Genomic DNA, 7,270 nt, shown 5'->3' with positions numbered 1-7,270 from the left:
CCTTCTTCCTGTCTCCTTCTCCCTGACTCCTTCTTCCTGTCTCCTTCTTCCTGACTCCTTCTTCCTGACTCCTTCTTCCTGTCTCCTTCTTCCTGACTCCTTCTTCCTGACTCCTTCTTCCTGACTTCTTCTTCCTGACTCCTTCTTCCTGTCTCCTTCTTCCTGACTCCTTCTTCCTGTCTCCTTCTCCCTGACTCCTTCTTCCTGTCTCCTTCTTCCTGACTCCTTCCTGTCTCCTTCTTCCTGACTCCTTCTTCCTGACTCCTTCTTCCTGTCTCCTTCTTCCTGACTCCTTCCTGTCTCCTTCTTCCTGACTCCTTCTTCCTGACTCCTTCTTCCTGACTCCTTCTCCCTGACTCCTTCTTCCTGACTCCTTCTTCCTGACTCCTTCTCCCTGACTCCTTCTTCCTGACTCCTTCTTCCTGACTCCTTCTTCCTGTCTTCAGGTACGTCCACAACCACAACACATACACCAACAATGAGAACTGTTCGTCCATGTCGTGGCAACGGCAGCACGAGCCGCGGACCTTTGGGGTTTACCTCAACAACACTGGATACAGGACAGGTACACACACACACACACACACACACTCAGAAGTTTTACCATTATTACTGTTTGATGACCTGTGTGTGTGTGTGTGTGTGTGTGTGTGTGTGTGTGTCTCCATCCAGCGTTCTTTGGGAAGTACCTGAACGAGTACAACGGCTCGTACGTCCCGGCCGGATGGAGGGAGTGGCTCGGTTTGGTGAAGAACAGCCGCTTCTACAACTACACACTGAGCCGCAACGGAGTGCGAGAGAAACACGGGGCGCAGTACCCACAGGTACACACACACACAATATGCACACACACACACACATATAAAACATGACTCAGCAGTAATCAGAGGACCTGCATCAGTGTGTATTGACTGAACCAACCTGATCAGTCTCAAGTAACCTGAAACATTTCTTGTTTGTTTTTCATGTTTTAACAAAATATTTTAATGTTAGAAAAAAGAAACTTGTTTATTCTTGTAATATTATTAATTGATATAACTTAGCATCAGCGTCACGATACGATACGATACGATACGATAGGATAGGATACGATAGGATACGATACGATACGATACGATAGGATACGATACGATACGATAGGATAGGATACGATAGGATACGATACGATAGGATAGGATACGATAGGATAGGATACGATAGGATACGATACGATACGATACGATACGATACGATAGGATATTTATACGATACGATACGATACGATAGGATCGATACGACATCCACTACGATACTGTGCTGTGTGTGTTTCCCTCCGTCCTGAACACTGATTGTGACCAAACCTCACACAAAATGATGAAGTGACAGTTTAAATTTCCTTTTTGTCTGTTTCATGTGAAGAACTGAATTCTCTTATTGTGAAACACTGTGTGTGTGTGTGTGTGTGTGTGTGTGTGTGTGGGTGTGTGTGTGTGTGTTACCAGGACTACCTGACCGACCTGATCACGGCCGAGTCCATTCGATACTTCCGCTCCTCAAAGAGAGTTTATCCTCACCGCCCGGTGATGATGGTGCTGAGCCACGCAGCGCCGCACGGACCTGAAGACTCGGGCGCCGCAGTACAGCACCGCCTTCCCCAACGCATCACAGCACATGTAAGCTCAAGACACACACACACACACACACACACACACACACACTGTGTCACTAGCTGTTCATACTTCACTTTTATATTCATTTCATCAGTCAGTGTTTAAATCTGTTGTGTTTATCACACACTTTTATTTCTGAGAGTTTAATGTGTGTTTCATGATGAGCTTTGTGAAGCTTCCTGTGGTGTGGCGGTCGGTTGTGTTTGTGTAGTGTAGTGTTGTGTAGTGTAGTGTTTGTGTAGTGTTGTGTAGTGTTGTGTTGTATAGTGTTGTGTTGTGTTGTGTTGTATAGTGTAGTGTTGTGTTCTGTTGTGTTGTGTTGTGTAGTGTAGTGTTGTGTTGTGTTGTATAGTGTTGTGTAGTGTTGTGTAGTGTAGTGTTTGTGTAGTGTTGTGTAGTGTTGTGTTGTATAGTGTAGTGTAGTGTTGTGTAGTGTAGTGTTTGTGTAGTGTTGTGTAGTGTTGTGTTGTGTTGTGTTGTATAGTGTAGTGTTGTGTTCTGTTGTGTTGTGTTGTGTAGTGTTGTGTTGTGTTGTGTAGTGTTGTATAGTGTAGTGTAGTGTTCTGTTGTGTTGTGTTGTGTTGTATAGTGTAGTGTTGTGTAGTGTTGTGTTCTGTTGTGTTGTGTTGTGTAGTGTTGTGTTGTGTTGTGTAGTGTTGTATAGTGTAGTGTAGTGTTGTGTTCTGTTGTGTTCTGTTGTGTTGTGTTGTGTTGTATAGTATAGTGTTGTGTAGTGTTGTGTTGTGTTGTGTAGTGTTGTATAGTGTAGTGTAGTGTTGTGTTGTGTTGTGTTGTGTTGTATAGTATAGTGTTGTGTAGTGTTGTGTTGTGTTGTGTAGTGTTGTATAGTGTAGTGTAGTGTTGTGTTCTGTTGTGATGTGTTGTGTTGTGTTGTGTTGTGTTGTATAGTATAGTGTTGTGTAGTGTTGTATAGTGTAGTGTTGTGTTGTGTTGTGTTGTGTAGTGTTGTGTTGTGTTGTGTTGTGTAGTGTTGTGTAGTGTAGTGTTGTGTTGTGACAGATCGATGCAACGTGCAGTTTAATAAAAGAAAGAATCAGCTCATCTTCAGGATGAAGAAGCTGCACATGAAACATCATTCTGTAAGAATCTAATCTGGATGAGACACTGCGTCTTTTCCCCAAACTAATAAAAGAGGAGCTCAGTAAATCAAACAGGAGGTGCAGTGCCATCACTCTGACTCCTCATGAAGAAGAATATTAATAATAATAAAGGTTCAGGTTCCTCTCACACAGCTGGCTCTTTATTAGCTACAGAAATACACTACAGGTGAACACATGAATTTCACTCTGTCAGATGGCGTTCACACTCCTCATTACAGTATTTAAATGACCTCCTCTCACATCTACATACACTGTGATGAACCTGATCACTGTCCTGTGTGTCTCCTCCCAGTACTCCCAGTTATAACTACGCTCCAAACCAGGACAAACACTGGATCATGCGTTACACTGGTCCCATGAAGCCCATCCACATGGAGTTCACCAACATGCTGCAGAGGAAACGCCTGCAGACGCTGCTGTCTGTGGATGACAGCGTGGAGAAGGTACAACACACACACACCTGATGATGATGATGATGATGATGATACTAAAATAACAAGAATATGGTTGTATTTATTTTACAGCAGAATTTTAGAAACATGCCCTCCAAATTGTGAGAACACACCTTATACACTCACCATGTTTTCTTTAAAAATCAGCACGACGACTCCATTTATCAGCCAGAAACTGTAAAAACAGAAATTATTGCTGTATTTTGAAATTTCCAACAGTCCTTGAATGGATCTTGTAGAAAGAGTATCAGGCACAGTGTTTCCTCAGGTCTGTTTGTAAACTTAAACCCAAAGTTAACTGTGAGTCCTTTAAAAAAAAAACCTACACTATATCTAAAAGGTGTCTCCTGTCTATCTGTCTGTCTGTCTGTCTGTCTGTCAGCTATACAACATGCTGGTGGAGACCGGAGAGCTGGAGAACACCTACATCATCTACACATCTGATCATGGTTACCACATCGGACAGTTTGGCCTCGTCAAAGGTAAAAAATAAATTCTGATGTATGAAAAGACCTGGGTACAGTGGTACAGTGACACAGTGGCACAGTGATACCGTGTCACAGTGGTACAGTGACACAGTGGCACAGTGATACAGTGTCACAGTGGTACAGTGGAACAATGGCACAGTGGAACAATGGCACAGTGATACAGTGGCACAGTGACACAGTGGTACAGCTGCATAGTGTCACAGTGTCGCATTGGTACAGTGGTGCAGTGCCACAGTGACACAGTGACACAGTGGTACAGTGTCACAGTGGTACAGTGGTACAGTGTCACAGTGGTACAGCTGCATAGTGTCACAGTGTCACAGTGGCACAGTGACACAGTGGTACAGTGTCACAGTGGTACAGCTGCATAGTGTCACAGTGTCGCATTGGTACAGTGGTGCAGTGTCACAGTGGCACAGTGGTACAGTGTCACAGTGATACAGTGTCACAGTGGTACAGCTGCATAGTGTCACAGTGTCGCATTGGTACAGTGGTGCAGTGGCACAGTGTCACAGTGGCACAGTGTCACATTGGTACAGTGGTGCAGTGTCACAGCGGCACAGTGTTACAGTGTCACAGTGGTACAGTGGTACAGCAGTACAGTGACACAGTAGTACAGTGTCACAGTGGTACAGTGACACAGTGGTACAGTGACACATTGGTACAGTGTCACAGTGGTACAGTGACACATTGGTACAGCGGTACAGTGACACAGTGGTACAGTGTCACAGTGACACAGTGGTACAGTGTCACAGTGACACAGTGGTACAGTGTCACAGTGGTACAGTTGCATAGTGTCACAGTGTCACATTGGTACAGTGGTGCAATGTCACAGTGGCACAGTGACACAGTGGTACAGTGTCACATTGGTACAGTGGCACAGTGTCACATTGGTACAGTGGTGCAGTGTCACAGCGGCACAGTGGTACAGTGTCACAGTGTTACAGTGACACATTGGTACAGTGTCACAGTGGTACAGTGTCACAGTGACACATTGGTACAGTGACACATTGGTACAGTGGTACAGCAGTACAGTTACACAGTAGTACAGTGTCACAGTGGTACAGTGTCACAGTGTCACATTGGTACAGTGGTGCAGTGTCACAGCGGCACAGTGGTACAGTGACACAGTGGTACAGTGGTACCGTGTCACAGCGGTACAGTGACACAGTGGTACAGTAACACATTAGTACAGTGTCACAGTGGTACAGTGATACAGTGTCACAGCGGTACAGTACCACAGCGGTACAGTGTCACAGTGGTACAGTGGTACAGTGGTACAGCGGTACAGTACCACAGTGGTACAGTGGTACAGTGACACATTAGTACAGTGACACAGTGATACAATATTACAGTGGTACAGTGTCACAGTGGTACAGTATCACAATGGTACAGTGTCACAGTGGTACAGCGATACAGTGGTGCAGTGACACAGTGATACAGTGACACACTGGTACAGTGTCACAGTGGTACAGTGACACAGTGGTACAATGTTACAGTGGTACAGTGGTGCAGTGACACAGTGATACAGTGACACACTGGTACAGTGTCACAGTGGTACAGTGACACAGTGGTACAATGTTACAGTGGTACAGTGGTGCAGTGACACAGTGGTACAATGTTACAGTGGTACAGTGGTGCAGTGACACAGTGGTACAATGTTACAGTGGTACAGTGGTGCAGTGACACAGTGATACAGTGATACAGCGGTACAGTGACACAGTGGTACAATGTTACAGTGGTACAGCGGTACAGTGACACAGTGGTACAGTGATAGTGTTACAGTGGTACAATGTCACAGTGGTACAGTGGTACAGTGACACAGTGGCACAGCTCAGGACACTTCCTGTCAGTTTTAATGTCACATGTGGTTATGAGGTGTTTTTTTTCCAGATGGAAGCATTCATCATACATGATGTGTTCAAGGACCGTCAGGAATTTGAAAATCCAATAATAATTTACATTTTTACAGTGTGTGGCTGTGAGACATTGTGTCATTGTTGCCAAAATGACCAAAATTAAATTGTCAATATTTGGAAAACACGTTACAGTGGTACAGTGACACAGTGATACAGTGGTACAGTGACACGGTGATACAGTGGTACAGTGACACAGTGACACAGTGGTACAGTGATACAGTGGTACAGTGACACAGCGGTACAGTGACACAGTGGTACAGTGGTACAGTGACACAGTGGTACAGTGGTACAGTGACACAGCGGTACAGTGACACAGTGACACAGTGGTACAGTGGTACAGTGACACAGCGGTACAGTGGTACAGTGACACAGTGGTACAGTGGTACAGTGACACAGCGGTACAGTGACACAGTGACACAGTGGTACAGTGGTACAGTGACACAGTGGTACAGTGGTACAGTGACACAGCGGTACAGTGACACAGTGATACAGTGGTACAGTGACACAGCGGTACAGTGACACAGTGGTACAGTGACACAGTGACACAGTGGTACAGTGGTACAGTGACACAGTGATACAGTGTTACAGTGATACAATGTCACAGTGGTACAGCGGTACAGTGACACAGTGGTACAATGTTACAGTGGTACATTGTCACAGTGGTACAGCGGTACAGTGACACAGTGATACAGTGTTACAGTGGTACAATGTCACAGTGGTACAGCGGTAAAGTGACACAGTGGCACAGTTCAGGACACTTCCTGTGGACGTGATCTGAACAGGAAGTCTGACAGCTCCTCCCTAAGGACACGCTCAGGTCACCTGACGCTTTAAACAACTGAAAAGCCTTTCGGTCTTTTACTGAGAGATTTTCAGCGTTGTGGCCTGAGAGTTAAATATGTAAAGTGGACTGATTTTGGTTTAGTGTCACAGCGTCGTGTCCGAGTCAAGTCTGGAGCAGGTCGTTACTCATCTGTTGGACTGATTCTGTCCTTCTGATGAAGTCAGCGAGGACAGAGGAGGAAAACGTCCTGTGAATCAGAGTCAGTGAGACAGTGACAGATCTGAAGGCACTAACGTTCACCTTCATGATGGTGATGCATTTATGGTTGAACGTCTCCTCACAGAACGGTCTGTATGATATCCTGTGAATCAGATGAGTTACTGAGGTCAGGTGTAGGAACAGACACATGGTGAAGAGGAACCTTAAAGCGACTCAGAGTTCACACACCTGTCTCCAGGTGAAAGTCCTGTGTTGTGTGACCACCTCAGTCTGTCTCCTCTCTGCACCGCTCACTGTTGCTTCCTTTTGTTTCTCCAATCAGCGTATTGGTCACATGATGCACAAATGTTGGTGCGTTAGTTTTTGTAGGAACACGTACGAATAGTTTCTGAGAACAGTCTCAACTGTGTGTGTGTGTGTGTGTGTGTGTGTGTGCAGGTAAATCCATGCCGTATGAGTTTGACATCCGAGTCCCGTTCTTCATCAGAGGACCCAACGTGGAGCAAGGCAGCATGTAAACACACACACACACACACACACACACACACACACACACACACACACACACACACACACACACACACACACACACACACACACACACACACACACACACACACACACACACACACACACAC

The 7,270-nt window shown here is 45.4% G+C and overlaps 1 protein-coding gene and 1 pseudogene across 3 annotated transcripts in view; both read left to right on the top strand.

Annotated features, from left to right (window-relative positions):
• The window catches only part of LOC125878814 (TANK-binding kinase 1-binding protein 1-like), a 276,535-nt gene that overhangs the window by 88,517 nt on the left and 180,748 nt on the right, over positions 1-7,270 (top strand). The gene's annotated exons all lie outside the window — the stretch shown is intronic.
• The window catches only part of LOC125879525 (extracellular sulfatase Sulf-2-like), a 43,971-nt pseudogene that overhangs the window by 9,286 nt on the left and 27,415 nt on the right, over positions 1-7,270 (top strand).

The sequence above is a fragment of the Epinephelus fuscoguttatus genome, linkage group LG19, assembly GCF_011397635.1.
Source record: "Epinephelus fuscoguttatus linkage group LG19, E.fuscoguttatus.final_Chr_v1".
NCBI classification, from domain to species: Eukaryota; Metazoa; Chordata; class Actinopteri; order Perciformes; family Serranidae; genus Epinephelus; species Epinephelus fuscoguttatus.
Note: the sequence above shows the minus strand (reverse complement) of the source record. Positions and strands in the feature narration are given on the sequence as shown.